Source organism: Durio zibethinus, chromosome 23 (assembly GCF_047325235.1).
Source record: "Durio zibethinus cultivar Kanyao isolate XHJ-2024 chromosome 23, ASM4732523v1, whole genome shotgun sequence".
In the NCBI taxonomy this organism is placed as follows: domain Eukaryota; kingdom Viridiplantae; phylum Streptophyta; class Magnoliopsida; order Malvales; family Malvaceae; genus Durio; species Durio zibethinus.
The window spans coordinates 15326779-15334912 of NC_143184.1; the positions used below are offsets into that span (position 1 = coordinate 15326779).

At 51.0% G+C, this 8134-nt stretch overlaps 2 non-coding genes across 2 annotated transcripts in view; both read right to left on the reverse strand.

Moving 5' to 3' along the window:
* The window catches only part of LOC149512354 (25S ribosomal RNA), a 3387-nt gene extending 3329 nt beyond the window's left edge, over positions 1-58 (reverse strand). The window contains exon 1 of the ribosomal RNA XR_016332943.1: positions 1-58. This exon is cut by the window's left edge and continues 3329 nt beyond it. This is a non-coding gene — a ribosomal RNA (25S ribosomal RNA).
* Positions 59-295: 237 nt separating this feature from the next.
* On the reverse strand, positions 296-451 carry LOC149512355 (5.8S ribosomal RNA). Its single transcript, XR_016333017.1, has one exon. It is a non-coding gene; the product is annotated as a 5.8S ribosomal RNA (ribosomal RNA).
* Positions 452-8134: the final 7683 nt, after the last annotated feature.

The window sequence follows — 8134 nt, forward strand, 5'->3', positions numbered from 1 at the left end:
TTCCTCCACTTATTGATATGCTTAAACTTAGCGGGTGATCCCACCTGACCTGAGGTCTCGACGCGAGCATTGACTGAGTGATACGGGGGGTCCGAAGGGGTTCGGGTGGACAAAAGCATGTGTCACCGGGGACGAGGCACGTCGGGAGCTCTACCACTGATGGTCACGGCACTGTCATTGTCGAGGACTCACTTTTGGGCCAACCGTGACCCACGGGATCTCGAGAGGCCATCTTCTGCCCGCCCCCTTCCCCCGAAGCCCAAAGGGCGAGGGGTCGGAGGGGGGCAAGGGTGCATGACACCCACGCAAGCGTGCCCTCGGCCTAATGGTTTGGGGTGCAACTTGCATTCAAAGACTTGATTGTTCATGAGATTCTGCAATTCACACCAAGTATCGCATTTCGTTATGTTCTTCATCGATGCGAGAGCTAAGATATCCGTTGCCGAGAGTCGTTTCATTTTTTTGTGACAAAAAGAGTCACGACGCCGCCCGCGCATGCACCGCGGACGGGATGGTGACAGCGCGCGTGCTCCATTTTTGTTTTGGTTCCTTGGTGCGATTCACGTTGGGGGTTCGTTGTTCATTCCGAATGTAAGATCCGACCGACAGCGAGATCGACAGCAGCATGGAGAGGGGGACCGGGCCAATCCTCAGCTTGCGCATCCTGCCTCTCCAGCCGGTTGAGCTCCCGTACGCTTGTTTCATGGGTTGACTTAGGCATGCAGAGTTCTGTCTCGGTATAAGTCCCAACCGGATCGAGAGACCTGCAGCAAGATCGACAGCACGTAAAGGGGGTCGGGTTGATCCTCGACTTACGCATTTTGGCTTTTCGATCAGCTGAGAGCCCGCACGCTTGTTTCATTGGTTGACTTAGGCATATGTAGTGCGTTCCCGGTCTCGACCAACCAATGGCCCGAGGCTATCGATAACCTATTCCTTATATTGGCCCCCTATCCCTCATCAAACCTCGAGAACTCACACCCCCTTAAAGAGCATTTGAGATTTTATAGGTTTGCTGTCAGTAGCCATTAAAGTGTCTAAAATGGGGACACTTTTTTCAAACGATCACAAAATCTTCTCTACTTCGAGTTTTTAGCTGAATTTTTTTATGCATGCCAACAGAAATCCAAGGATCATGTCTACGAAATTTGGGTTGTCTTGCCATGAAATTTCACATGAAGGCTTAGGGGACCATTGTATGAATTTACAAGCCATAAAAATGGCATTAGCACGGCAAAAATAAGAAGATGTGCCTGAACCCACCTATCACCCGATCGATCCATGGCTTGCGCATCCCGCCTCTCTGGTCGGCGTAGTACCCGTCCACTCGTTTCGTGGGTTGACTTAGGGATACGTAGTTCATTCCCAGTCTAAGATTGGACCTGATCGAGGGTTGTGGTAGCAGGACTCGTAGCGAGATCGGCAGCACGTAGAGGGGGACCAGGTCGATCCCCGACTTGCACATTCTGCCTCTCTAGTCGGCTGAGCACCCACACGCTCATTTCATAGGTTGACTTAGGCATACGGAGTTTATTCCAAGTCTAAATCCCAACCTGACCGAGGGTTGTGGTAGCGAGACTGGCAGCAGGATCGACAGCATGCAAAGGGGGACCAGGCTGATCCTCAGCTTGCGCATCCTGCCTCTTCGATTGACAGAGCACCCGCACGCTCGTTTCGTGGGTTGACTTAGGCATACGGAGTTCATTCCTGGTCTAAGCCCCAACCGGACCGAAGGACCCGCAACGGGATCAGTACCACGCAAAGGGGGGCTGGGCCGATCCTCAGCTTACGCATTCTGGCTCTCCGACCGGTTGAGCGCTCGTACGTTCGGTTCATAGGTTGACTTAGGCATACATAGTGTATTCCCGATCTCGACCAACCAAGGGCCAGAGGCTATCAAGAACCTATCCCTTATATTGGCCCCCTATCCCTCATCAAACCACCAGAACTCACACCCCTTTAAAGAGCATTTGAGATTTTATAGGTTGGCTGCCAGTAGCCATTCAAGTGTCTAAAATGGGAACACTTTTTTCAAACGGTCACAAAATCTTCTCCACTTTGAGTTTTTAGCTAATTTTTTTTGTGCATGCCAAAAAAAATAAAAGGATCATGTCTACCAAATTTGGGGCCAAAATTCCTTCTAAAAAAATTTTTAAAAATCCCAAACCGTAAAAAGTTTCAAAAATCATGAAAAATAGAAAACGGGTCGTTTGGCCACGAAACTTCACATGAAGGCTTAGGGGACCATTGTATGAATTTACAAGCTATAAAAATGGCATTGGCATGGTAGAAATATGAAGATGTGCCTGAACCCACCTATCACCCGATCGATCCATGGCTTGCGCATCCCGCCTCTCTGGCCGGCGTAGTGCCCGTTCGCTCGTTTCATGGGTTGATTTAGGCATACAGAGTTCATTCCTAGTCTAAGATCAGACCGGATCGAGGGTTGTGACAGCAAGACCCACAGGGAGATCGACAGCACGCAGAGGGGGATCGGACCGATCCTTGGCTTGCACATTCTGCCCTCTGGCTGGCTGAGCGCCCGCACGCTCGTTTCGTGGGTTGACTTAGGATACGGAGTTCATCCCCAGTCTAAGCAAGTCTCGTTCATTCCCAGTCCAAGATCGGACTGAACTGAGGGTTGTGACAGCAAGACCAGCAGCAGGATCGACAGCATGCAGGGGGGCACCTAACCGATCCCCGACTTGCGCATTTTGCCTCTCCGACCGGTTGAGCCCCCGCACGCTCGTTTCGTGGGTTGGCTTAGGCATACGGAGTTCATTCCATGCCTAAGCCCCAGCCAAACTGAGGGTTGTGGCAGCGGGTCTGGCAGCGGCATCGGCAGCATGCAGAGGGTGACCAGGTCGATCCCCGGCTTGCACATTATGCATCTCTGACCGGTTCAGCGCCCGCACGCTCATTTTGTGGGTTGACTTAGGCATACGGAGTTCATTCCCAGTCTAAGCATACGGAGTTCATTCCCAATCTAAGATCAAACCGACAGCAGCACGTAGAAGGGGACCGAACCGATCCTCGACTTGTGCATCCTACCTCTCCGACTGGTTGAGTGCCCGCATGCTCGTTTCGTGGGTTAACTTAGTTATGCGAAGTTAATTCCCGGTCTAAGCCCCAATCGAACTGAGGGAACTGCAATGGGATCGACTGCACACAGAGGGGGGCGGGGTCGATCCTCGGCTTGCGCATTCTGGCTCTCCGATCGGTTGAGCGCTCGCATGCTCATTTCATGGGTTGACTTAGACATACATAGTGCATTCTCGGTCTCGACCAACCAAGGGCCAGAGGCTATCGAGAACCTATCCCTTATATTGGCCCTCTATCCCTCATCAAACCTCGAGAACTCACACCCCTTTAAAGAGCATTTGAGATTTTATAGGTTTGCTGTCAGTAGCCATTAAAGTGTCTGAAATGGGGGCACTTTTTTCAAACGGTCACAAAATCTTCTTCACTTCAAGTTTTTAGCTTAATTTTTTTGTGCGTGCCAACAAAAATACAAGGATCATGTCTACCAAATTTGGGGCCAAAACTCTTTCTAAAAAAATTTTAAAAAATCCCAAACCATAAAAAGTTTCAAAAATCATGAAAAATAGAAAACAGGTCGTCTTGCCACAAAACTTCACATGAAGGCTTAGAGGACAATTGTATGAATTTACAAGCCATAAAAATGGCATCGGCACAGCAAAAATATGAAGATGTGCCTAAACCCACCTATCATCTGATCGATACACGGCTTGCGCATCCCGTCTCTTTGGCCGGCGTAGTGCCCGTCTGCTCATTTCATGGGTTAACTTAGGCATACGAAGTTCATTCCCAGTCTAAGATCAAACCAGATCGAAGGTTACGGTAGCAGGACCCGTAGCGAGATTGGCAGCACGCAGAAGGGGATTGGGTCGATCTCCGGCTTGCACATTCTGCCACTCTGGCCGGCTTAGTGCTCGTACGCTCGTTTCGTGGGTTGACTTAGGCATACGGAGTTCATCCCCAGTCTAAGCCCCAACCAGACTGAGGGACCCGTAGCAAGATTGGCAGCACGTAGAGGGGGGCTGGGCTGATCCTCGACTTGCGCATTATGCCTCTCCTACCGGCTCAGCACCCGCACGCTCATTTCGTTGGTTGACTTAGGCATACGGAGGTCATTCCCAGTCTAAGCATACGGAGTTCATTCCCAGTCTAAAATCAGACCGATAGCGGGATCGACAGTAGCACGTAGGGGAGGACTAGGTTGATCCTCGGCTCGCGCATCCTACCTTTTCGATCGGTTGAACGCTCGTACGCTCGTTTCATGGGTTGACTTAGGCATGCAGAGTTCATTCTCGGTCTAAGCCCTAACCAGATCGAGGGACCCGTAGCAGGATGGACAGCACGTAAAGGGGGGCCGGGCCGATCCTCGACTTGCACATTCTGGCTCTCCGACCAGCTGAGCGCCTGCACGCTCATTTCATGGGTTAACTTAGGCATACGCAGTGCATTCCCGGTCTCGACCAACCAAGGGCCAGAGGCTATCGAGAACCTATCCCTTATAGTGGCCCTCTATCCCTCACCAAACCTCAAGAACTCACACCCCCTTAAAGAGCATTTGAGATTTTATAAGTTTGCTACCAGTAGCCATTAAAGTGTCTGAAATGGGGACACTTTTTTCAAACAATCACAAAATCTTCTCCACTTCAAGTTTTTAGCTGAATTTGTTTGTGTATGCCAACAAAAATACAAGGATCATGTCCACCAAATTTGGGGCCAAAACTCCTTCTAAAAAAATTTTAAAAAATCCCAAACCGTAAAAAGTTTCAAAAATTATGAAAAATAGAAAATGGGTCGTCTAGCCACGAAACTTCACATGAAGGTTTAGGGGACCATTGTATGAATTTACAAGCCATAAAAATGGCATTGGCACAGCTGAAATAAGAAGATGTGCCTGAACCCACCTATCACTCGATCGATACACGGCTTGCGCATCCCGCCTCTCTGGCCGGCGTAGTGCCTGTCCGTTCGTTTCGTGGGTTGACTTAGGCATACGGAGTTCATTCCCAGTCTAAGATCAGACCGGATCAAGGGTTGTGACAGCAGGACCCGCAACGGGATCGACAGCACGCAGAGGGGGACCGAGCCGATCCTCAGCTTTCACATTCTACCTCTCTGGTCGGCTGAGCACCCGTACGCTCGTTTCGTCGATTGACTTAGGCGTACGGGGTTCATCCCCAGTCTAAGCAAGTCTCATTCATTCCCAGTCTAAGATCAGATCGGATCGAGGGTTGCGACAGTAGAACCAGCAGCAGGATCGCCAGCACGCAGGGGGGATCGGGCTGATCCCCGACTTGTGCATTCTGCCTCTCCGATCGGTTGAGCACCCGCACACTCGTTTCGTTGGTTGGCTTAGGCATACGGAGTTCATTCCATGTCTAAGCCCCAGTCGGATCGAGGGTTGTGCCAGAGGGACCGAGAGTGGGATCGATAGCACACAGAGGGGGACCGAGCGAATCCTCGACTTTGCACATTATGCCTCTCCGACCGGCTCAGCACCTGCACGCTCATTTCGTGGGTTGACTTAGAAGTACGGAGTTCATTTCCAGTCTAAGCATACGAAGTTCATTCTCAGTCTAAGATCGAACCGGCAGCGGGATCGACAGCAGCACGCAGAAGGGGATCGGGCCGGTCCTCGGCATGGGTATCTTGCCTTACTGGTCGGCTGAGCGCCCGCATACTCGTTTCGTGGGTTAACTTAGGCATGCTGAGTTCATTCCCGATCTGAGCCCCAACCGGATCGAGGGACCCTCAGCGGGATTGGCAGCACGCAGAGGGGGGCCAAACCGATCCTCGGCTTACGCATTCTGGCTCTCTAGCTAGTTGAGCGCCCGCACGCTCATTTCGTGGGTTGACTTAGGCATGCGGAGTTCATTCCCTATCTAAGCCCCAACTGAATCGAGGGACCCATAACGGGATCGGTAGCACGCAGAGGAGGATCGAGTCGATCCTCAGCTTGCACATTTTGCCTCTCTCGCTGGCTGAGCACCCGCACGCTCATTTCGTGGGTTGACTTAGGCGTACAGAGTTCATCCCCAGTCTAAGCAAGTCTCGTTCATTCCCAGTGTAAGATCGGACCAGATCAAAGGTTACGACAGTAGGACCAGTAGCACACAGGGGGGATCGGATCGATCCCCGACTTGCGCATTTTGCCTCTCCGACCTGGTTGAGCGCCCGCACGCTCGTTTCGTGGGTTGGCTTAGGCACACGGAGTTCATTCTATGTCTAAGCCCTAGCCGGACCAAGGGTTATGGCAGTGAGACCAGCAGCAGGATCGACAGCACACAAAAGGTGGCTGCGTCGATCCCCGGCTTGCGCATTATGCCTCTCCGACTGGCTCAATGCTCGCATGCTCATTTCGTGGGTTGACTTAGGCATACGGAGTTCATTCCCAGCCTAAGCATATGGACTTCATTTTTAGTCTAAGATCGGACTGATAGCAGGATCGGCAGCAGCACGTAAAGGGGGCCCGAGCCGATCCTCGGCTTACGCATCTTGCCTCTCCGGTCGGCTGAGCACCTGCACGCTCGTTCCTTGGGTTGACATAGGCATACGAAGTTCATTCTTGATCTAAGCCCCAATCAAACCGAAGGACCCACAACGGGATTGGCAGCACGCAGAAGGGGGCTGGGCTGATCCTTGGCTTGCGCATTCTGGCTCTCCAATCGACTGAGTGCCCGCACGCTCGTTTCATGGGTTGACTTAGGCATACGTAGTGCATTCTCGATCTCGACCAACCAAGGGCCAGAGGCTATCGAGAACTTATCGCTTATATTAGCCCCCTATCCCTCATCAAACCTCGAGAACTCACACCCTCTTAAAGAGCATTTGAGATTTTATAGGTTTGTTGCCAGTAGCCATTAAAGTGTCTGAAATGGGGACATTTTTTTCAAACGGTCACAAAATCTTCTCCACCTTGAGTTTTTAGCAGAATGTTTTTGTGCATGCCAAAAAAAATACAAGGATCATGTGTACCAAATTTGGGGCCAAAACTCCTTCTAAAAAAATTTTAAAAAATCCCGAATCATAAAAAGTTTTAAAAATTATGAAAAATAGAAAACAGGTCGTCTTGCCATGAAACTTCACATGAAGGCTTAGGGGACCATTGTATGAATTTACAAGCCATAAAAATGGCATTGGCATGGCAGAAATATGAAGATGTGCCTAAACCTACCTATCATCCGATCGATCCACGACTTGCACAGCCCGCCTTTATGGCCGACGTAGTGCCCGTCCGTTCGTTTCGTGGGTTGACTTAGGCATACGGAGTTCATTCCCAGTCTAAGATAAAACCAGATCGAGGGTTACGATAGCAGGACCTGTAGCGGGATCGGTAGCATACAGAGGAGGATCGGGTCGATCCTCGACTTGCACATTCTACCTCTCTGGCAGGCTGAGTGCCCACACGCTCATTTCGTGGGTTGACTTAGGCATATGGATTTGATCCCCAATCTAAGCAAGTCTCGTTCATTCCTAGTCTAAGATCAGACCGGACCAAAGGTTATGGCAGTAGGACCAACAGCAGGATCGATAGCATGCAGGGGGGATCGAGTCGATCCCCAACTTGTGCATTCTGCCTCTTCGGTCGGTTGAGTGCCCGTACGCTCGTTTCATGGGTTGGCTTAGGCATACGGAGTTCATTCCATGTCTAAGCCTTAACCGGACCGAGGGTTGTGGTAGCAAGACCGACAACGGGATCGATAGCATGCAGAGGGGGATCAGGCTGATCCTCGACTTACGCATTATGCCTTTCCGACCGACTCAGTGCCCACACATTTGTTTCGTGGGTTGACTTAGACGTACGAAGTTCATTCCCAGTCTAAGCATACGGAGTTCATTCCCAGTCTAAACATACGGAGTTCATTCCCAGTCTAAGATCAGACCGACAGCGAGATTGACAACAGCACGTAGAGGGGGACCAGGTCAGTCCTCGGCATGCACATCTTGCCTCATCGGTTGACTGAGCGCCCGCATGCTCATTTCGTGGGTTGACTTAGGCATGCTGAGTTCATTCCCGATCTAAGCCCCAACTGGATCGAGGGACCCTCAGTGGGATCGACAGCACGTAGAGAGAGGTCGGGCCGATCCTCGGCTTGAG